Here is a 25,651-nt window from a genome sequence, read left to right as displayed (position 1 = left end):
CTACTTAGCCGAGGGTAACGTCGCCGCCAAAAGCGGGGCCTACCATAATTTGCATTAATAACTTAATTCATTATCTTCCAATAATCCAACCCTTTAGGATTGTATCCTTGCTGACTCAAACTACTGGGTTGAGGGTAACGTCACCTTCAAAAGAGGGGCCTACTACGATAACTAAGATAATCTCTTAAACAAGTGCAAAAGTGCGAAAATAATCAAAGGTTATACTAATACACGAGTCGGATCCAAGTGATTCATCTTGTCTATCTGTTTTTTTTATTTTATTTTATTTTTCAGCATTTAGTTAGTTTTTATTTTCTTAGTTTAAAAACCTTTTCTAACTTTTTGATTTGATTAGACGTTGAGGATAAACCGTTATTAAAACCTCTTGTGTCCTTGGACGACCTCGGTATCTTACCAACACTATACTACGTCCACGATGGGTGCACTTGCCCATATGTGTGTTTAGTGTTAGTGAATATCGTGTTTTATAAATTTAAAACTTGGCTAAAAGTGTAAAAAGGGCTTAAATATACATTAAAAATATATTACACTACACGCACATCAAGTTTTTGGCGCCGTTGCCGGGGACACAAGGATTTTAAGAAAGCTTAAAATCGACGGCCTAATCAGTTTTTCAAAACCTTTTTAAAACGCGCGCATATTTTTCTGCATTTTAGTTTAGTTTGCATTTACAGTAGCCTGAACACGGGGCCGTGCTCGTTGAACACGCCCCCGTGCTGCATATTTTTAGTTAGATACCCAGATACAGAGTCTAAACACGGGGTCGTGCTCACTGAACATGCCCCCTGTCCAGCGTGACAAGTAAATTTAATTAAAACGCCCAGATACAGACCCTGAACACGGGGCCGTGTTCACCAGACACGGGGCCGTGTCCAGCTTCTGTTTCCATCTTTGTTTTTGTTTTCTGGTCCCGAGACTCAGTTGTGGTCTGCTGAGTGATTCTTATGGATCAATACTCAGGAGGTTACAACTACACCTATGAGGAGGATGATTATATGAGAGACTATTGCACTAATTGTGGAAACCCGCACTTGGTACAATATTGTAACTTGTTCCAACCATCCGATTCATACAACCATTATGAGGAGCCCAGGTACGAGCCATCGACTTCATACACATCCTATGAAGACCAAAGGTATGAACCTCCTCCCTCATACTCATATTTTGATGAACCAAGGTATGAGCCTTCATACTTGTTTTGGTCAAAAATTACCGAAGCAATTAAGTGATCAAATTGGATAAGTGAGGTAGTGTTCTAAGAGAATGTGTTCAAAAATATGTCAATTGAGTTATTTGCAAAAACAGTTTCGGGATATGGCTCAGGATATAGAGTCGTATCTGTGATCAAACAATGAGCAAAAAAGTAAAGTAAATGACACGAGATGTACGAGGAAAGCCCTTGATCAATCTAGATCGCCGGCATAAAACCTCGGGAGCTGACAATCGCAGTTGCCTTGTTCTTCTATTGCTTCAAATATCAGGACACAGTGCAGGATGTGGTGCGGATCGACTAAGTGTTACACTGAAATTTGAATACAAGTGTATCGTTTGTAATGAGCTAGAGAGTGAAAGTATGCGAGAGTGTTAGTGGAGATTGTGTGCCTTAAACTGATCCGCCCCCATCTTTTTATAGTAAAGATAAAATAACAAACTATCATAAACTCCCGGGATCCAGCGAATATTCCCACTCGAACGTTGAGGACCAAGTCTTTCGGCTTCAACGGCTTCCTCACAACAAATTCGCCCGAGTCTTAAGGAGAAGAAGTCCTGATGACCGTTAGCAAGTCTCAGCCCTTAACCTACACGTGGTTAATTAATAAACCTCAGGATATCGCCCAAGATGTTAGCAATATCCTCTTCCAGCATCCTGGTTACAAATAAACAAACAAAGGCAGGATATTGGTCAGGATATGTACGCTTAGAAAATGACCCCTAACATATTGTCCCCAAATATATCTGTTGGTATACCAATCCAACGGATATATTTCAAAAACTTTATCTCGCAAACCGAGGCAATTAAAACGAAGCGACGTTTGAGATGACTTTGTGCAACTTCCCACGCTTCTTTTACTCTTCACCCCCTATATCCAGCCTATAATTAGCTGAGATATCTCACATTATTATCACTTCTCTCCAAGCAATTTTCAGGTATTCGTCCTCTCTCTCATCCTCTACTTTCTTTGAATTTCTTGTAATTTGCTTGATACTTCTCATGGCATCACGGACAAGATCTCACTCGAATGAGCCGGTCCCAACCCTCGTGAGCCAAAATCTCATACGAGAACCAGAAAAAGAGATCTGCTCCTTTAACAATGCCGATATCGCTGCTCTGAAGGATCCCGGTGCTTTTCCCACCGGAACAGTCATTCGCCCATTTGATCGGGAGGTCCGATCAGATGCGTCATCAGACGAGTGGGTTTGCTTCTTTGCCTACCCCTTTTCTTCAGGACTCCGGTACCCATTTCCACCCTTCATCTCTCGTTTCTTCGAGCTCACCGGCCTTAGTTATTCCCAAACCATGCCAATGGTCTAGCGAGTTTTGATGGTGCTTGACCAAATCAAATCTCGTCATTGCCCTGACTTGTGTATTGAAGACCTTCCCATAGCATATCGATTGAGATCTCATGGAAATAGCCGTTTTCTCTTGTTTTCCACTTCCAAAAATCCCCTAATCCTTAAAGCCACCAAGAACGAAGATCAGTGGCAACGAAAGTTCTTTTTCGTAAAGAGGGACTCCATTGACGGGGGTTTCGACCTGCCAGTTAGATGGCTAACCAAGGGTAGGATTTAGGGTTTTAGGAACATTCCCAAATATATTCTTAACTGTATTCTGACTGATATCCTAATATTTGCGCAGCGAATTTCAGAGACCTAGCACCCCCAAGTGTAGAATCACAACCCAGGATCAAAGAGATTTACCGACTTCCTGCAGCCGAAAGAACTTTTTCCCTGTCTCTCACAAACTCAAGTCAGAAGTCTAGTTCAGAAATGTCTGGTAAGTATAGGTGAGCAAATTGACTATAGGATATAAATGACATAAATTAAACACTTCTCCCTTGACACAGTGCCGGTCATCAACCTTGAAGGCTTCCAACTTGATGAGTTGGATAGTTATTCCAGCCTTGCACCCATCAAACAAGAAATTAATCCAAAGCCAGCTGACACTCCAAAGCCCAGCAGCTCAAAGACTACCACCGCTCCCAAAGCTCCTCCAGCATCCAGGACCCGGGCCTCTAGCTCCCGGAAGAGGAAGGAAGCAGATCATCCTACTACTCCCCATGTATTCCCATTTGAGGATCACGGGTTCATGGATTCCAGCAAATTCATGACAGGTTTCCTTAACCAGGTTAGTATTCCGGCCTATATCCTGCACCATATGCTAATTACAAATGTTGGTCTAGGCTGATACCTGTTTACCTACCTTACAGGGCCTTGAACGCCTGGTATTCCTCTACGAGGACGCATGTGGCTCGAATGTCATGTTAGAGAGCAAACTGAAGAAGGCTGAGGCTACCATCGCTGATCAAGCAGCAATCGCCACCGCCAAATCGGAACATTATGAAGCCAAGTACAAGGCCATGACTCAAGACCACCAGTCTACCATCCAGAAGATCACCCAAGAGGCTCAAGCTAAGTCCGACGCGGCCCAGGTTCAACATGAGCAAGATATGGCTTCGTACCGGGAGAGCCTTAAGAATTCAGTTGTCATCTCCCTCCTCCAGGCCAGGCTAAAAATGGCATATGAGGCCAGGGCTTTGGGCTTTGAATGCCCTTCATGGAATATCAAAGCCTGGGAGATGAAACTGAAGGATCTTGGTGACAATCCTGTGGAGCCCCCCTCAAAACCTGCTGCAGAGGAACCCACTAAGGTGACCGAGAAGGTAGATGATGCTGGTGCTATAAAGGATGCTGGTAGAGATGCTGCTGATAAGGCTGGGATGAATGCTGGAGAGGATGCTGCTGGAGAGGACATGATGGAAGAGGGAGCTGCCCCCTAAGCGCAACATTGTGGGCGATGATGGATGTATGTGCCGAGGCCGGAGCCCACTTTTTAATTTCATGGTTGTGGTTGCATAAACAATTTACTTTTCCTGTCTTCGAACAATTTACATTTCCTGCACTAGAACAATGTGATGACCAAAGGTGGATGGGTCCTAGGTTTTAGGACGAATCCCTTGGTCATCAATTAGTATAACTTGTTTTGAATGTGATAACGGTTGTAGGTGGACAGGTCCTGTTTTGAGATATACCCTGCAACCGTTACACAAGTATGGTAAAAACTAATCGTGCTTTTGGCGGATGGGCCTCGGTTTGAGGTGAAACCAAAAGCACAACTTTTGACTTGTTAATAATATAACTATCTTTTGACTTATTTTCTGTTACCTTGCATTACTTAGTGTAACTCTTAGCTTTGCAAAAAAATTCATACTGTTATCTTATAAAATATCCTGATCAGTATGCTCAGCGATATACTATAAAAACTTTTTATTAGATAGAACTTCCAAACATCCCTTCAACTTTGTAGAAAGTTTTTGATAAACAACCAGTTTTCGATAATATTTAAATGATCAAAGTTCCAAACCAACACTAGTTCCAAACACCTTAATCAAATATTCTGAAAAGAACTTTAAGAATATATCAGGATACTTATCATAATGTTACTAAAAACTTAGACGATGTTTACAAAGGAAAGATCATACCAGAAATAGGGTATAAACCTATTACCAAACTTCAATCCCTTTGCAATTCTTCCAATGAAGATGTCCCCTGTGCAAGGTACTTAGTGCATTAGTTCCAAGTCCCATCCTTTTAGCTTTAGACCACCACCTTGGTGGGAATGTCCCCTGTGTACAATGCCTTCAAATACTTTAGAAATCTTCTGAATGTCAGTTTCCATTGTATAGGCAATTTTTTACGTCCCAAGGGCAAAACCCAAGGATGTACCGGAGATAAATCCCTTGTATCCTGGGGAAAATCCCAAATTTTCATGCGCTACAGGCGGGAGTGTATAAACTCCAAGACTAAGAAAGGTGAAAACCTTTAAACCTTAGAGAGTATGAAACTACTCTTTCGTGAGAGAGGGTGATCAATCCTCATATACCTTTAGGATTCAGGATATAGCCAACAGTAACGAAATTGTCAGCCACTTTTACATGGACTGGTCCCGCCACCTTGAACTATCCCTGAATAACTTGCGCTCCAGGCGGGGTGTTTAAACCCAATTCGGGAGAAAGGTGAATACCATTAAACCTGTGAAGGAATCAGTATCCCTTAAACGTGAGAGAGGGGGCCAATCCTCTAATCTTTCGAGTTATCCTGAGTACATATACCGGAACTGTATCCTGAAACATATCTTGCAAAACAATTGTAAACTAAGGTGGGTGTTAGCTTGGCTAACACCCCTCCGATGCTTAAGTCAGTATTGGGTTACAAAGAACAAATTAAACCAAACATATTTAAAAAAGGTAGAATTCATACCATCCTGAGTTAGAAATTAAATTCTAAACTCACTTGAAATAGAGCTTAAGGTGTATAGCATTCTAAGACCTTGGTAGCATATCCCCCTCCATATTCTTGAGTCTGTATGCTCCTTTCCCTGCTTCTGATTCAACTTCGTATGGTCCTTCCCATTTTGGAGCTAACTTGCCATCGGCAGGATTAGTAGTATTCTGAAAAGCCTTTCTTAGCACCCAATCTCCAACCTTAAATCTTCTGGTCCTAATGTTCTTGTTATATGCCCTGGATATTCTCTGTTGATATGCTGCCATCCTTAGCCTTGCCGCATCTCTTTTTTCATCTATAGTGTCTAAATCCTGACTCAAGGTTTCAGGATTCTGCTCAGGATCACTTAGGGTAGATCTTGCAGTGGGCATTGTCATTTCCGTCGGAATCATTGCTTCTACTCCAAATACCAAGGAAAATGGGGTTTGGCCTGTTGCATTCTTTACCGTTGTCCTATCAGCCCATAAAACAAAGGGTAATTCTTCTGCCCATCTTCCTTTTTTGGCTCCAAGCCTTTTCTTTAAGTTATTGACAAATATCTTGTTTGAGGATTCTGCTTGTCCATTCGCTTGAGGATGTACTGGAGTAGATGTTACCATTTTGATTCCCCAACTCTTGCAAAAGTCAGTAGTTCTCTTGCTTATAAACTGAGAACCATTGTCACAGATTATTTCAGCTAGTACTCCGAATCTGGTTAGGATATTCCTCTTTATGAAGGATACTACTTCTTGGTCTCTAACTTGAACAAATGCTTCCGCTTCGACCCACTTAGAGAAATAGTCCGTCATTGCTAGCATAAAAACTTTTCCTCCCGGGGCTTTTGGTAACTTTCCTACTATATCCATGCCCCACTTCATAAATGGCCAAGGGGAAACAATAGGATATAATGGTTCAGCAGGTTGATGCAGTATGTTACTATGTCTCTGACATGCGTCACATCTTCGAGCATATTCTGCGGCATCTTTCCTCATTGTTGGCCAATAATATCCTGTCCTTAATACTTTTGAGAATAATGACCTGCCCCCAGTATGGTTACCGCAATCCCCTTCATGTATATCCTGAAGTACTTCTTTGGCTTCAGGATCCTCCAAGCATCTCAAGTATGGTCCTGCAAGAGATTTCTTATATAAAATATTATTTATAATAGTGAATCGTGATACCTTCATCCTAAATGCCTTAGGATTTTCATCTCCGGGGATATGTCCTTCCTTGAGATATCTCATGATTGGGGCCGTCCAGGATTTAGGATCCTCCTCAGGATATACCGCTCCAGGATCCTGAATACCTGCTACTTCTTTATCCTGGGGATTCGTTGCAGGATACAGGATATGTAATATCGGTATTGGGGTCCCTTCTGGTATCCTGATTGATGATCCCAAGTTTGCCAATGCGTCTGCTTCGGCGTTATCCTCTCTTGGTACCTGTTCAAGTGTAAAAATATCGAAATATCCTGCTAATTTTTTAAGAATACCGAGGTATTCAATTAGTTTCTCACCCTTGACTGCATAGGATCCATTAAAATGATTAGTAATTAACAAGGAATCAACATATACTTGCAAATTCTTGATATTCATATTCTTAGCCAATTCTAGTCCTGCAATTAAAGCTTCATATTCTGCCTCATTGTTAGTAGCAGGGAATTCACATCTAACAGCCTGGGGTATTATGTCCCCCTGTGGCGATTTTAGTAGTATACCTAAACCTACACCCCTTACATTAGATGCACCATCAGTATATAATGTCCAGGATTCTAAGTTTTCTCCTAGTTGTTGTACTTCTAGGTCTACTTCATTTTGAATATCACTACTGAAATCAGCCACAAAGTCCGCTAGAGCCTGAGACTTTATTGCATTTCTAGGTTCATATATTAAATCATAGGCACTTAATTTTACCGACCACTTAGCCATTCTACCCGACATCTCCGGTTTCCTAAGCACATTCTTAACAGGATAATTGGTTTTAACGTGAATCCTATGTGTTTCAAAATAATGTCTATGCTTTGTTGATGCCATTACTAGAGCCAGTATTAGCTTTTCTAGATGAGAATATCTAGTTTCAGCATTTAACAAACTTTTGCTAACATAATAAACAGGATACTGCTGACCTTCGTGATCCTTTACGAGTACTGCACTTACTGCATTCCCTGATACTGCAAGATACAAGGATAATGGTTCACCATCCTCAGGCTTCATCAATAGAGGCGCGGTTGAGAGATACTGCTTCAAATCCTGCAGGGCTGCTTCATGCTTCTCGCCCCATTCAAATTTCTTACTCTTTTTCAGGATATCATAGAATTCTTTACACTTTTCCGAGGATCTTGAAATAAACCTATTCAAGGCTGCCACTCGTCCTGTTAACCGTTGAACATCCTTCATATTCGAGGGTGACTTTATATCCAAGATAGCTTTGATCTGCTTCGGGCTTGCCTCTATCCCTCTTTTTGTCACCATGTATCCTAAAAACTTTCCTGCCCCCACTCCAAAATGGCACTTTGCAGGATTAAGTTTCATATTATACTGGTCCAGGATATCGAATGCTCCTTTAATATCACGGAGATGATCCTCAGCTTTCTTTGATTTGACCACCATATCGTCAATGTAAACCTCCATGGTGTCCCCCAGTTTGTCCTTAAACATCATGTTCACCAATCTCTGGTACGTTGCACCTGCATTTTTCAAACCGAAAGGCATAGCAGTATAACAATAAATACCTGTTGGTGTCATGAAAGCAGTATCCTCCTGGTCCGAAGGTTCCATTTGAATCTGTTGGAATCCTGAGGATGCATCCATGAAGGTCAACATTTCATGACCGGCAGTGGCATCCACCATCGAGTCTATATGAGGCAGAGGGAATGGGTCTTTTGGACAAGCTTTGTTCAGGTCTGTGTAGTCTACACAGACTCTCCACTTCCCATTCTTCTTTTGAACCACTACCACATTTGCTAGCCATCTAGGGAATTTGACTTCTCTAATCATCCTGGACTTCAATAATCTTTCAACCTCCTCTTGGATAATTGCATTCCGCTTAGGGGCGAATTTCCTTCTCTTCTGTTATATAGGCTTGAACGACCTGTCAATTCCAAGCTTGTGAGTAATAATGTCTTTGGATATACCTGTCATGTCCTTATGCTTCCATGCGAATGTTGACATCCTGCATTTCAGAAAGTTAGTTAATTGCTCTTCAATATCCTGAGGGATATTGGTCCCTACGAGCACCGAGATATCAGGGTTATCCTGATCCAGGATAACTTTCTTCACATCCTGCTCCGGATTCTCCACGATATCCTGGGCCCGCATCTTTAATTCCTATGCTGCGCTTGGTTTGGTTGAGGATGAGTAACATTCTTTCGCCTCTTGCTGATCACTGTCGATCTTGACAACTCCCCAAGGGGTAGGGATCTTGATGCATTGGTGATATGTTGATGGTACGACCTTCATATCGTGAATCCACGGTCTTCCTAGGATGATGTTATAGCAGGATAGAGAATCCATCACACGGAAACGTTGTATCTTGTTGACTCCTTCAACATATACAGGCAGTTTTATCTCTCCCACTGTGTTCCTAGCTTCTCCACTGAAACCAACGAGCACAGTAGACTTCTAAGTAATATCCATTGGAGACACATTCATTCTCTTCAGAGTCTCCAGTTGGATTATGTTGACGGAACTGCCATTATCAACCAGTATCCTGCATACAAAGTGGTTAGCCACATATAACGTTATTACCAGAGCATCATGGAGAGGATCCTGGACAGTATCCCTGTCATCAGCGTCAAACGTGATCATTTTGTCAGTTGTGAGGGTAGTCATTCTGACAGGTTTGTCCCCCCTCTCAGCCTTAGCTTCTTTTGCATGTCTCTTCGCCGCCGAATACGAAGTCCCACAAATGTCTGATCCTCCCGAAATAAAGTTGATTATCTTGGCATCCACGGGAGGTGAGGCTGCTCGTTCAGGATCCTTCTCAGTATCCTGCCCTTTATTCTTCTTTCTTCCCAAGAGATCTTTTAGATATCCCTTGTGTAACACCCTAACACGCTTTAACGGAAAAGACGCAGCGGAAATTCGTACCATAAAAATTTATTTCATTAAAAACGTTTTGACCCACTTGCAAGTTCATTATGAAATACTTTCCTACAATACATGCATCTTTTGTACTCATACACATAATAAAAGCATAACTTATAACTATCATTTTACATAATCAACATTCCCGTACAATCTATCTCGTGACTCGGTCTTCAATCGCTACACCTCATGGTGATAATCTGTGATTTGTACAACCTGCACCCACCACATATATTCACAACATTAGTATACGTTATATACAAGCAAGATTCTTAATCATGTAACCTCGTTACGTTCTATCCACATCTACTTTCCATCATATCATCCTTCTAGAATTATTCATTCCATCCGGGTGTCTAATCCTTGACAAAACTTCAATATAGTACCTGCACTACATTCATTCTCGAGGCACACTGTTAATAACATCAATACTTAAGTGTATTGAAACCACGTATGCAATACATACTTAATTGTGTACATACATTCCTACTCACATACATACATACATAATTAACTACATATAACATACCTTCTCGCATACAAACGTACATAAATAACTACATACAACATACATACTCACATACATACATACATGCTTGACTACATACAAACATACCTTCTCACATACAAACATACATACATACATACATAACTACATACGTGCCTACCTTCACTCACACGTACATGTACCTACATAATTACATAAACACATTCATACATACATACAGACTCGTATTCATGATTACTTATTAGCTTAAGCGTATTGGGAAGAAGTTAAATTAATTCATACATACCCACATACTCGGTTCATTACCCCGCATACTCGCTCCCACAACTCGATCTTACCCATACGTCATAAACGCTTTCTAAATGCCCCTCGGGTATGTTTCGGATCTTAAGAATGAATTCCAACTCATCCGTAACTTACCAAGCCTTTCGGTGGGGTTGAGGAACATTATAAAGACTTAACAAGGCTTGGAATGGGTCCACGGGGTCCGAACTCAAAGGATAAACAAAGAAATCCACAAACTTTACTTTGTTTCTGACCTCCACCGTAAGCTACGGTGGCTACCGTAGCTTACGGTGGCCCCAATAACTTTACGGTAGTTCTACACTGCCTTACGGCAGAAAAGGAACCCAGCTCCCACCGTAACTTACGGTGGCACCGTAAGTTACGGTGGTGCCCAGATCAGCACTCCATTTTCACATTAAAATTCGCATAACTTGCTCGTTTTGCATCCGTTTCACTTGAAACTGGTTCCTAAACATCCGTAAAACAATTCCTTACGTATTAGCCTAAGAATCCTTTCCCGGGTCCTTAATTATTACACATTTTATTACCAATTCCTCACTCATACTTATTTATTCGACCCGTTCGATCTTTATCATACACTTCCCAACTTACCTAACCACATTCGATTATTTTCCATTAAACTTGCCTTATCACTACCTTTAATTCATACTTTCTTACATAACTCTAAATAAATTACCAAACAACAAAACATATTAAGTCAAAAGGGTAAGTTTGGGATTCACTTACCTCGTGCGTCCAAGTTTGTGCAAAGCTTCCCCTTTCCTCATGGTCCGTTAGCTTTCCATACTTAAGTCCATGTCAATTGGGGTTCCTATCCTTTCAAGTCATTATGTCCACACCAAAGTTAGTATGCATGTTCATTCATATCACATCCATTTGAAACTCTTAGCTACATAGACTTTCATTAGTCAAACTTATCATGCATATGACATGAACCGACAATCCACATTGTTCAACATTCATTTAGTCAATTTATTATCATACGTACGTACACTTAATCGTACTAACACTTAATCGTGATTCTTTAATTTCTCATAGGCATATTCATAAGTCTAATCATGTCACTCGCATATTCATTGACTTTTCAGAAAGTCAACGACCATACTTACTTATTCCCCACTTATGAACACACACATTTATCTTGATATGATAAACTATTTTAGTAACGCCATACACATTTCATAATCACGTCATGTAGTACATACAACTACATGATCACTTGATTTCTTACTCGATATTCACAAAAATCAATTTACACATAGTAACTCTTTCATGATCCTACATTTGACAACTACATGCCAAGTTAGCCAATTTAATGTAATCGTAACATCAAGCTTTACTAGTTGTCTTCAACCTATACACTTAGTACATACCCATTTTAATTACCATTATGTCACTAATCCGACTCATGGTGTGCACTACCATTCAAACATCGGGTAGTAATTCCTAATGCATACTTTCACGGAACCATCTCATCAACTAACTACTCACATGTATTTCATCCAAAACACGTATCTCATGATAACTTAACTATCAAACATAACATTATCACATTCTACTCCAAATTACCAAATTCTTGCAATAATTTTACTTGCTAGCTTCACCTAGACATTTCATCAAACACTAGGCGTGCGTACTAACATTTATGCATAATGTACAAGTAATTCAAGCATATCCTTTCCATATTCAAGCAAGATCACTTTGTCATCAAATCTACATCATGTTTACTATCAAAACCTACCATATAGCATCTTGTGCAACAACATAATCATAATATCAACAATTGCATGTTCATCATAATCATTCTTATATTCCTACACATGGGTTTCGTTCTAAATCATCAAATGACATCTAGAACTCGCATAATTCGTGTTTCATATAGTGATTCTATCATATTCTCATGCTTAATTTCACACAACTTCACGGATTAATCAAAACCCACTTCACATAATATCACCAAATCATAAAATACAACTTACCACATGTTTGCTAGGGCTAGATCATCAAGAAAACGAGTTCATGCATTCGATTCTTGCTCCATAACACCTTCAATTGCTGGATTCTCTTGTGGTTAGGGTTCATACCCTTCTTCCCCCTTTCTCTTGTGCAACCGTACGCACACACACAACCTTGTGTGTGTGTGATTTTTGTTTTAATATAATAAGTTTCCTTTTTGGCCATCTTAGCCCCTCAAGTTTACCATACTTTCTTAATTGCCAAAAGATTCATTTTCCTAACCTATTATTAGGCATTTAACTAGGTTTATTTACTTAGTTGTTGTATTTTATTTCATTACACATGGTAACCTACTAACGAATTTCATTATTCGACTTTTGGGGTGTTACAAATCTACCCCCCTTAAAGAAGGTTTCGTCCCCGAAACCTTTCTCATTTCCATTAGACACTAATATCCTTTCCCTTACCCTATCAACACGACCACTAGCCCATCTTAATAACAACCTTCTATTTCCAAGAACCCATCTCGGAGTTCTTATTAGTGTCGCTTTCACTAATAGCGCTAGTTTTTAACGCATTTCATAGCTAATGGTTCCTTTACCATTATAATACTCGTATATCATGTACAATACACCATTTCGTTTACTTAAAACAATTTCAACATCCTATTAATAACATTCCTATTCATTTCCAATATTCATATTATTCTTATCGAGGTTACGCTCTTACTTCGTAATTCATACAGACACCTCTATGTTTAACTTTGATGGATACATCGTAAGACTAAGTAACTACCCATTCCCGCTTCATGACTATTCATACAATTGACTTCTTTCTAACAAGTCCATACCTTACATACTTTATCTTTACACACATTCTCAATTCCTTGGCCTATTAAAAACGGGTCAATATACATACTACTTCAACTTGCAGTCATACATACATTCATATGATCCGTTCGTAACGGATCTAATACCTTCATCTTATTTCTTAAAATTACATTCTCTACATGCACTGTATAATATTTACTATTGTTTTGTCATCACAACAAAACTACTCTCTCATAGTCAAACTACGTGCCTAGTTCTCATGTTAACATCATTCTACGTTTTCCATAGTTACTTGTACTTTGCATACCTTTATATTGCCTTCAATCGTTTCATGCATTTCATATTACTATTACTTTCACTTCCTGCATTACTTAATCTACCTAAGCAAACATGTCGTGCAAATTTATTATACGAAAGTTTAATAAATACTCTAATTTTCTCAAACTTTTGAAATTCACTTTTTAATAACATACTTTCATCATATGATCATGTACTCATCTAAACCTGGTCGGCCATACCAATGATACCATTTACATTTCATAATCATGGTGGAAGACACACATATACATAAGTACATGATCAACTAATTACATATAAGCACATGTACCACCATTTCAACTCATACTAACATATTCGAAATACTATAGTTGACAATCATATTCAAAAAACTAGAAATTTGACATAATCTCAACACCAGTCCTTACTAGTAAGTCCATATTTCTCATACCTTACCTTCAACTTACCTCATTTGTCCTACATTACTATTCTTCTCAATTCATGCATCACTAAAGTTTGCCTACACAAGCGCATCATACAGGTTCTTCATACGAGAGTCTAACCCATACCCGAAGGTTTCGCTAATAACTTATAAAACGTAATTCTCAATGACATGGTTCTCTCCTTATGTTAATTTTAAGGAATTAACCATTCCATACTATACCATACTCCTTTCACCACGCAATTTGCAGGCCGATTTCGATTTACTATTTCATACTTATCCATCATAATTTAAAACACTTCACTTACCTCGATTTCATTCCATACTACAACGATCTGTAAATCAGATCTGTCCACATTCCTCACGAGCACTAGCCATACCAGGCTAGATTCCATTCATCCATGTAATGTGCCTCCCTTCGAACGCATCCTTTCACCAATTCTGTTGGTTTCATCACATCAAAGATTCTAACATTATCATCAAGAAATTTAACAGTTAGTAACTTTCATTTCTCACATGAAACTTTTTCATTCTAGTTACTTAGTTCGCCAACCTTCATAATTTGATCTTTCAAGGCCAACTAACATTTCTTATTTATCGTATATGCATCGAGGTATACGTTCGTACTTCTTTCCATTCATGCTTACTTGCAAAATCATTCATTACGTTATTTCGATACCCATGACCAAGCTTACCCTTCTCATTCATACTTAATTCATTGTCCGGGTAGTAGCCCGTCTTACATTATGACTCCTACAGATCGGATTACTAACACATTTACACATAACGGGTTGTAACACTTCTTCCTTTCATTTTAAAACTTAGGTTTGTGTGTGTCCATTACGATCATTCCTTTGTTCATTCACTTTGCGTTTACTCATAGAACTGGTTTGACATGACTACGGTCAATTATTGACACAATTATGATGTGGGTAAATTTTATCTTTTATATGTTTTAAATCTGTCTTGCGGATTCAAATGTAACATCCATACCTTTTTACTACTTCTATGTTTTGAATCCGTCTAACGGTTTCTATCCTACCATTTACACATTTTCTTCCTTCTACGATTTGAATCCGTCTCGCAGATTCAAGCATATCATTCCTGCATTTCATTCCTTGAATCCGTCTTGCGGATTCAAACATTCCATTCGAGCCTTTCATTTCTTGAATCCGTCTAGCGGATTCTAACGCATCATTCATACTTTCATTTCTTTCATGTTTCGAATCCGTCCCGCGGATTCTAACATATCTTTCATACTTTCATTTCCGAAAGTTTTACTTTTCTCTTCACCCCCACGTTCACCTACAACCTAATTCTAACGGACATACCTGTAACAATTATCACGGTCTCACGAACGTCATACGTTTCTTGTGTACTGGCCAGGTACACAATCCACATACTAGTTTCGTGTCTTCGCGAAATCGCCACCTTATGTCCGCAGAGTTGAGTTTCGGCACGTGTAACATTTCCAAAACTTCCTTACCATATCATTATTACATTTCATTTAAAATTTTCTTTCTCTTTCTTAATTCTTCCATTTCATGCACCCATAACTAAATCTACGTACCTTGGTCAATATGTCATATTACACACCTTGGTGCCGGCGCTAGACCGTATTTACAAATCATCCTTTCCAAGCAATCATGCTGACCTTACACATAATATACTGTTAGTTATCTTCAGATACATACTTAAGCACATACTTACCTTGGCTTCTGCCCTTAGATCTTGATCGAGTCTTAGATTGTACGGGTCCTTGGTCACGAGAGCACACCGGTTTGAGTTCAAGTATTTACCTCCTTCTACTTGATTCTCTCAAACCCGGGCTCTGATACCAATTTGTAACACCCTAACACGCTTTAACGGAAAAGACGCAGCGGAAATTCGTACCATAAAAATTTCTTTCATTAAAAACGTTTTGACCCACTTGCAAGTTCATTATGAAATACTTTCCTACAATACATGCATCTTTTGTACTCATACACATAATAAAAGCATAACTTATAACTATCATTTTACATAATCAACATTCCCGTACAATCTATCTCGTGACTCGGTCTTCAATCGCTACACCTCATGGTGATAATCTGTGATTTGTACAACCTGCACCCACCACATATATTCACAACATTAGTATACGTTATATACAAGCAAGATTCTTAATCATGTAACCTCGTTACGTTCTATCCACATCTACTTTCCATCATATCATCCTTCTAGAATTATTCATTCCATCCGGGTGTCTAATCCTTGATAAAACTTCAATATAGTACCTGCACTACATTCATTCTCGAGGCACACTGTTAATAACATCAATACTTAAGTGTATTGAAACCACGTATGCAATACATACTTAATTGTGTACATACATTCCTACTCACATACATACATACATAATTAACTGCATATAACATACCTTCTCGCATACAAACGTACATAAATAACTACATACAACATACATACTCACATACATACATACATGCTTGACTACATACAAACATACCTTCTCACATACAAACATACATACATACATACATACATACATAACTACATACGTGCCTACCTTCACTCACACGTACATGTACCTACATAATTACATAAACACATTCATACATACATACAGACTCGTATTCATGATTACTTATTAGCTTAAGCGTATTGGGAAGAAGTTAAATTAATTCATACATACCCACATACTCGGTTCATTACCCCGCATACTCGCTCCCACAACTCGATCTTACCCATACGTCATAAACGCTTTCTAAATGCCCCTCGGGTATGTTTCGGATCTTAAGAATGAATTCCAACTCATCCGTAACTTACCAAGCCTTTCGGTGGGGTTGAGGAACATTATAAAGACTTAACAAGGCTTGGAATGGGTCCACGGGGTCCGAACTCAAAGGATAAACAAAGAAATCCACAAACTTTACTTTGTTTCTGACCTCCACCGTAAGCTACGGTGGCTACCGTAGCTTACGGTGGCCCCAATAACTTTACGGTAGTTCTACACTGCCTTACGGCAGAAAAGGAACCCAGCTCCCACCGTAACTTACGGTGGCACCGTAAGTTACGGTGGTGCCCAGATCAGCACTCCATTTTCACATTAAAATTCGCATAACTTGCTCGTTTTGCATCCGTTTCACTTGAAACTGGTTCCTAAACATCCGTAAAACAATTCCTTACGTATTAGCCTAAGAATCCTTTCCCGGGTCCTTAATTATTACACATTTTATTACCAATTCCTCACTCATACTTATTTATTCGACCCGTTCGATCTTTATCATACACTTCCCAACTTACCTAACCACATTCGATTATTTTCCATTAAACTTGCCTTATCACTACCTTTAATTCATACTTTCTTACATAACTCTAAATAAATTACCAAACAACAAAACATATTAAGTCAAAAGGGTAAGTTTGGGATTCACTTACCTCGTGCGTCCAAGTTTGTGCAAAGCTTCCCCTTTCCTCATGGTCCGTTAGCTTTCCATACTTAAGTCCATGTCAATTGGGGTTCCTATCCTTTCAAGTCATTATGTCCACATCAAAGTTAGTATGCATGTTCATTCATATCACATCCATTTCAAACTCTTAGCTACATAGACTTTCATTAGTCAAACTTATCATGCATATGACATGAACCGACAATCCACATTGTTCAGCATTCATTTAGTCAATTTATTATCATACGTACGTATACTTAATCGTACTAACACTTAATCGTGATTCTTTAATTTCTCATAGGCATATTCATAAGTCTAATCATGTCACTCGCATATTCATTGACTTTTCAGAAAGTCAACGACCATACTTACTTATTCCCCACTTATGAACACACACATTTATCTTGATATGATAAACTATTTTAGTAACGCCATACACATTTCATAATCACGTCATGTAGTACATACAACTACATGATCACTTGATTTCTTACTCGATATTCACAAAAATCAATTTACACATAGTAACTCTTTCATGATCCTACATTTGACAACTACATGCCAAGTTAGCCAATTTAATGTAATCGTAACATCAAGCTTTACTAGTTGTCTTCAACCTATACACTTAGTACATACCCATTTTAATTACCATTATGTCACTAATCCGACTCATGGTGTGCACTACCATTCAAACATCAGGTAGTAATTCCTAATGCATACTTTCACGAAACCATCTCATCAACTAACTACTCACATGTATTTCATCCAAAACACGTATCTCATGATAACTTAACTATCAAACATAACATTATCACATTCTACTCCAAATTACCAAATTCTTGCAATAATTTTACTTGCTAGCTTCACCTAGACATTTCATCAAACACAAGGCGTGCGTACTAACATTTATGCATAATGTACAAGTAATTCAAGCATATCCTTTCCATATTCAAGCAAGATCACTTTGTCATCAAATCTACATCATGTTTACTATCAAAACCTACCATATAGCATCTTGTGCAACAACATAATCATAATATCAACAATTGCATGTTCATCATAATCATTCTTATATTCCTACACATGGGTTTCGTTCTAAATCATCAAATGACATCTAGAACTCGCATAATTCGTGTTTCATATAGTGATTCTATCATATTCTCATGCTTAATTTCACACAACTTCACGGATTAATCAAAACCCACTTCACATAATATCACCAAATCATAAAATACAACTTACCACATGTTTGCTAGGGCTAGATCATCAAGAAAACGAGTTCATGCATTCGATTCTTGCTCCATAACACCTTCAATTGCTGGATTCTCTTGTGGTTAGGGTTCATACCCTTCTTCCCCCTTTCTCTTGTGCAACCGTACGCACACACACAACCTTGTGTGTGTGTGATTTTTGTTTTTAATATAATAAGTTTCCTTTTTGGCCATCTTAGCCCCTCAAGTTTACCATACTTTCTTAATTGCCACAAGATTCATTTTCCTAACCTATTATTAGGCATTTAACTAGGTTTATTTACTTAGTTGTTGTATTTTATTTCATTACACATGGTAACCTACTAACGAATTTCATTATTCGACTTTTGGGGTGTTACACCTTGCTCAGAAGATAGCTTATTTCCTTCCTCAAGGCAATGCAATCCTCCGTAACATGTCCGAAATCCTCATGGAAGGCACACCATTTGGATTTATCCTTCTGTTAGGGCTGGATTTTTATAACACATGATCCTTACATGTGATCCTAACCAGTGATCCTTGTTTCTTTGGCAGATAGTGATCCTCAGCAGAGTTCCAGGATCAGGATCACGGACCATCATAGGGATCCTCATGCTAACAGTTGTTTTCATTGAATTTAATGTTATCTTGCAGGAATGTCTAGCAGGATCCGCTCTTAGCATTGCAAACAAGGGACGCGTCTTTACAACTTTGGCATATGCTTAATCAGAGATGAACGTTGTAGAGGATATGGAAACTCGGCATGATTTAAGGGCGATAATTTAGGCTAGATTTACTTTTATTTCTAAAGGGGTAATGAGCTGATTGTTAGTCTATTTACCTAAAATAGGTCACTCACACTTGTATATATAACACTCTTCCCCATTCGGAAGACACACAACACATTTCTCACACGCTTAGACACTCGATACTATAGTGATCCTTGTACTCAGCTCATTATCATCCGAAGTTGTAACCATTTTTTGTTATATTGAAGTTTGGTGATCGGTAGTTGCCATCACCCGAGGTTTTTTATGCCGGAGATCATTCATTGATCAAGGGCTTTTTCCTCGTATAAATCCTTGTGTCGCTTGCATATTTCTCACTAAAGTGATCCTTTACTTTTTCAACAAACCAAGCATCAGTCCCCGTTTACCTAGAGTTTGGTTGCATTATCCTTGTGTGATTTTTGACCAAAACAGTTTGGCGCCCACCGTGGGGCAATTGGTGCTTTATTCATAAGAAAACTTTCTGTTCGAAATCATTTCAAAGAGTTACATGGCTTCATCATTGAAGAATACATCCACGGCGATGTCTGCAGTCACCTCGTCTCAGAACACTCTGCCTTTGCCTCCACCACCGGCAGGATCTCAAAAAAATGCTGAGAAGAGACCAACTCCTACTTTCTCTAAACCTCCATCTTCTTCTGCTATGAATTCTTCTGCTCCCAGTACTAGTGATGTATTTACTTTGATTTTGCAGATGAAGGATCGTATGCAGCGGCAGGATGAAACTAATGACAGGATCCTCAGGGAAATCGGAGATCTCAAAAGACAAAAGAAAGCGGCAGAGGATCATTCCCCACTGATGCCCAAATCTTTAAGTTTTGATACTCCGATGATCACTTCTCAGCCATCAGGAGTCCCAGACGTTCAAATTGTGGGAGGATCAAAAGGATTGCACCTCGGATCGGCAATAATGACTCAGGCATCGGGCTCACATTTTCAGCCGGCAGGATCCTATCCTCAGCATATGGGATCCTTCGTTAATTCAGGAGCCTATCCAGGAGCACAGCAGTTTCAAGGATCCTACTTTGTTCCAGGATCATCCCAGTTTCAAGGATCCTACTTTGTTCCAGGATCATCCCAGGTTGAAGGATCCTCCTTTGTTCCAGGATCATCCCAGGTTCAAGGATCCTTCTTTGTTCCAGGATCATCCCAGGTTCAAGGATCCTCCTTTGTTCCGGGATCGTCTCAGATACCAGGATCCTCCCAGATGCCAGGATCCCTAAAGAGTTTGCAAACAGGAAATCTAGATGTCCATCAAGGGGATTTCATTCCAATGCAGACCATTGCCTCCACTGGTCCCTCCATCATCCCAGAATCCCAGCCATATGGATTCACACACAGTATTCCTAACCTGAACCCAATGGGAGGTAACACCTTAAATAATTATCTTACCACTAACCATGGATTCGTGCAGGATACAGGTATCAATCATGCTATGGCCAGGGAGTTGCAGAAGCTGAAGGATATGATCTCAAGCGTTCCAGGGGTAGTCAAGCCTATCCCGGAGATTGCAGATGGAAGCCATAAGGTATCTCGTTTTGCACCACCAATTTGTGATGCAGAGGTACCCAAAAGATTCCATATCCCTACTATGAAGCTGTATGATGGTACAACGGATCCTGAGGAGCACATAGCACAATACAGGGAGAGGATGGAGATTAATGCAATCCCAGAAAAGTTAAAGGAAGCATGCCTATGTAAAGGATTTGGATCCACTCTTACTGGATCAGCTCTTAAATGGCTGCTAAGTCTTCCCCCTTACTCTATCACTTCATTTGCTAATTTAGTTAATTTATTCAATAATCAATTCTCTTGTAGTAGAAAATTTGAAAGATTAACTAGTGATTTATACAGGGTAACTCAAAGTCATAATGAATCATTAAGGGATTATATAACTAAATTCAGTAAAGAATCCTTGGACATTCCCAACTTGGATATGGCCACGGCTGTTGAGGCCTTCAAAACGGGACTGCTTAAGGATTCATTGTTCTATGATGATCTTGTTATTACACCGTGCAGGAACCAAGATGAAGTAAGAACTCGGGCACTCAGGTTCATCCGGCTAGAGGATGACAAGAGGATCCAGGAGAGACAAGTAGGATCCTCAAAACAGGAGAAGCAAGGATCCTCCTTCAAGAGCAATAAATTCAAATCCTACCATAGAAATGACAACCAGAACGTGCATGTTGTTGACCAAGAAGAGGATGATGAGGATTATCCTCCGATTTCTGAATATTGTTTTTCTGTTGACAATCATGAACTAATCCTTGCAATGCAGAATCTAGGAGAAAAAGCCAGGTGGCCCAGAAAGAATGATAAACCATCCGGGACTAAAGACAAGTCAAAGTGGTGTGCATACCACGAGGATTTCGGGCATCTAACTGAAGAGTGCATCGCATTAAGAAAGGAAATTGGATATCTGCTAAGCCAGGGGCATCTAAAAGAGTTCTTGGGAAGAAAAAAGCAAAGGACTCAGGATCCTGAAAGGATCCCTGAAAAGGCTCCAGCCCCTCCGGCGAATGCACAAGTGATCAACTTTATTTCCGGAGGATCAGACATCTGTGGTACATCCTTCTCAGCGGCTAAAAGGCATGCAAAGGAAGCAAAAATGGATAATGGAGAAAAACCTATCCGAACATCAAGTATCTCGGAAGGAAATACGATAACATTTGATGAGGATGACCGCATTAACATCCAGGATCCTCATCATGATAGTTTAGTTATTACTCTATTTATTTCTAACCATTTTGTCCGCAGGATCCTTATCGACGGAGGAAGCTCAGTAAACATTATCCAGCTTGATGTTCTAAAGAAGATGGGTATCCCAGAATCAGACATCACACCAAGATCCTCCGTACTTGTGGGATTCAGTGGAGAAACTAAGAAAACTCTGGGGGACATCAAACTCCCAATCTACGTGGAAGGATTACATAATTATCAAAAATTTTGTGTTATTGACTGTTTATCTTGTTGTAATGTTATCCTTGGCAGGCCCTGGATACATGATATGAAAGCAGTCCCATCCACCTGCCATCAATGTGTGAAACTCCCTAGCCCATGGGGGATAATCAAGATCGACAGTGATCAGCAGGAGGCCAAGGATTGTTATACCTCATCCATGAAACCAACCTCGAAGCCAAGGGAGCAATAGCAATTACAGTATCCTCCAAGGAATGTCTTGGAGGCAAGGGAACAGGATGTGGACGAAATCCTTCTGGATCCTAATGATCCTGAATCAAAAATCTATATCGGATCAGGGATCCTTGGCAAGATGAAAGAAGACATAATATCCTTCCTCAAAAGAAGAAAATCTACCTTTGCATGGAAACATGAAGATATGACAGGTATATCTAAGGATATTATCACTCATAAACTTGGCATTGACAGGTCGATCAAACCAATCCACCAAAAAAGGAGGAAGTTTGCACCAGAAAGGAATGCCATTATCCAGGAAGAAGTAGAAAGACTACTTCGAGCAGGTATGATCAGAGAGGTAAAATATCCAAAATGGTTAGCCAATGTGGTTGTTGTCCAAAAGAAAAACGGAAAGTGGAGGGTATGTGTCGATTTCACTGATCTGAATAAGGCATGCCCCAAGGATCCTTTCCCATTACCCCACATTGACTCCATGGTGGATGCAACGGCGGGGCATGAACTGTTAACCTTTATGGATGCATCATCTGGATTCCAACAAATTCAGATGGAGCCATCTGACCAAGAGGATACGGCCTTTAGGACCCCAACCGGTTTATATTGCTATATTGCTATGCCTTTTGGACTAAGAAATGCAGGTGCAACATATCAAAGGCTGGTGAATATGATGTTCAAAGATCAAATTGGACAGACTATGGAAGTGTACATAGACGATATGGTAGTAAAATCAAAGAAAGCTGAGGATCACCTAAGGGACTTGGAGGAAGCATTTGATATCCTTGATAATTATAACATGAAGCTTAATCCTTCGAAATGTCACTTTGGTGTTAAAGCAGGTAAATTTCTAGGATATATGGTAACTCGGAGGGGCATTGAAGCAAGCCCGGAACAAATTAAAGCATTGGTGAATATCAAATCCCCTGCCAATGCTAAGGATGTGCAAAGGCTAACAGGCAGGAGAGCAGCTCTAAACAGGTTCATATCAAAATCCTCAGAAAGATGTAAAGAATTTTATGATATCCTAAGGAAAAACAAGAGATTTGAATGGACTGAAAAGCACGAGAATGCTTTGAAAGCCCTCAAAGAATATATGTCCTCAGCTCCAGCATTAATGAAACCCGGAAAAGGAGATGTGTTATCCTTATATCTGGCGGTATCCTCAACCGCTGTAAGTGCAGTCCTTGTTAAGGATCACGAAGGTACACAACATCCTATCTACTATGTAAGCAAAAGTTTACTTGATGCCGAATCCAGGTACTCACACCTTGAAAAACTTATTCTTGCATTAATTATGGCATCTACTAAGCTAAGACATTATTTTGAAACCCATACTATTGTTGTTAGAACTAATTTTCCAATCAAGAATGTCCTCAGGAAACCAGAGATGTCTGGAAGGATGGCTAAGTGGGCAGTAAAGCTTAGTGCCCATGATATAAGATATGAGCCTAGAACAGCCATTAAATCCCAAGCACTAGCAGACTTTGTGGCTGATTTCAGTAGTGATCTACAAAAGGAAGCAGAATTGGAGGTCCAGCAGCTAGATGAAACCAAGGATCCTTGGATACTACACACTGATGGATCCTCAAATGCTAAAGGCACAGGGCTCGGCATACTACTAAAATCGCCACAGGGGGACATAATACCCCACTCCATAGCTTGTGAATTCCAAGCAACTAACAATGAGGCTGAATATGAAGCCTTAATTGCTGGCTTGCAAATTGCTAAGGATATGGGGATCAGATATCTTAAAGTATACGTAGACTCATTACTGATCACTAATCACTTTAATGGATCCTATGCTGTTAAAGGTGAAAAACTAACCAAATATTTAGAGATAGTCAAAGAATTGGCACTCTCCTTTGTTTCTTTCAGTTTAACACAGGTACCAAGGGAGGAAAATACAGAAGCTGATGCATTGGCCAATCTAGGATCATCCTTCAAGATCCCAGAGGATATAAGTATCCCCATCATCCATATCCTGGCTCCTGCTATTGAAAATCAGGTGGCCATGGAAATAGAAGAGGATACTGCAGTGATTCCTAGTGAGGAAACTCAATCTCACTCAGGATCATGGATCTCACCAATCATGAGATACTTACAACACGGGGAGATTCCTATGGGAGAAAATCCTAGAGCTTTCAGGATTAAGGTATCTCAATTCACAATCTTAAATAATGTATTATATAAGCGATCTCTTGCAGGACCATATTTAAGATGTATCGAGGATCCTGAAATTCAAGAAGTATTAAAAGACTTCCATGAAGGAGATTGTGGAAACCACACTGGGGGCAGGGCATTGTTCTCAAGGATCCTTAGGACATGATACTACTGGCCAACTATGAAGAGGGATGCTGTGGAGTATGCTAAGAAGTGTGATCCTTGTCAAAGACACAGCAATATCCTTCATCAGCCGGCTGAATTTCTACATCCTATACCATCCTCTTGGCCATTCATGAGATGGGGGATGGATATAGTTGGCAAGCTCCCTAAGGCACCTGGTGGAAAAGTATTCATGCTTGCCATGACTGACTACTTCTCCAAGTGGATAGAGGCCGAAGCCTTTGCTCAAGTCAGAGAAAAGGAAGTGATATCCTTTATTAAAAGAAACATTATAACTAGATTCGGCATTCCTTCTGAAATTGTATGTGATAATGGTTCCCAATTTATTGGGAGCAGGACTACTAACTTTTGTGACAGTTGGGGGATTAAGATGATAACATCAACACCAGTCCACCCACAAGCCAATGGCCAAGCAGAATCATCCAACAAGATCATCATCAACAATCTGAAGAAGAAACTTGGATCCAAGAAGGGGAAATGGGCAGAAGAATTGCCTTATGTGCTTTGGGCTGACAGGACAACTCCCAAGAATGCTACTGGTCAAACACCCTTCTCCTTGGTGTTTGGGGCAGAAGCAGTGATCCCAACAGAAATGGTGGTTCCAACTGCTAGAACAAGTACCCGTGATCCTGAAGAGAATGCTGCAAACTTGGCTCAGGATTTGGATACTATTGAAGAAATCAGGGATCTGGCTAGGATAAGGATGGCTAGCTACCAACAAAGAATGGCTGGTGCTTACAACAAAAATGTCAGAATAAGGAAGTTCCAAGTGGGGGATATGGTATTG

At 39.7% G+C, this 25,651-nt stretch overlaps 2 long non-coding RNA genes across 2 annotated transcripts; both read right to left on the bottom strand.

Annotated features, from left to right (window-relative positions):
• Nucleotides 1-9,716: 9,716 nt before the first annotated feature.
• Nucleotides 9,717-12,586, bottom strand: LOC110896450. The gene is made up of 3 exons (XR_002567918.1): nucleotides 12,381-12,586; nucleotides 11,128-11,217; nucleotides 9,717-9,803 (listed from the first exon to the last, which is right to left on the bottom strand). It is a non-coding gene; the product is annotated as an uncharacterized LOC110896450 (long non-coding RNA).
• Nucleotides 12,587-15,924: 3,338 nt separating this feature from the next.
• LOC110896451 lies at nucleotides 15,925-18,740 on the bottom strand. The gene is made up of 3 exons (XR_002567919.1): nucleotides 18,597-18,740; nucleotides 17,344-17,433; nucleotides 15,925-16,011 (listed from the first exon to the last, which is right to left on the bottom strand). It is a non-coding gene; the product is annotated as an uncharacterized LOC110896451 (long non-coding RNA).
• Nucleotides 18,741-25,651: the final 6,911 nt, after the last annotated feature.

The sequence above is a fragment of the Helianthus annuus genome, chromosome 12 (assembly GCF_002127325.2).
Source record: "Helianthus annuus cultivar XRQ/B chromosome 12, HanXRQr2.0-SUNRISE, whole genome shotgun sequence".
Lineage (NCBI taxonomy): Eukaryota > Viridiplantae > Streptophyta > Magnoliopsida > Asterales > Asteraceae > Helianthus > Helianthus annuus.
The sequence above is the reverse complement of the archived record's forward strand: the minus strand, read 5'-3'. Positions and strand labels throughout refer to the sequence as shown.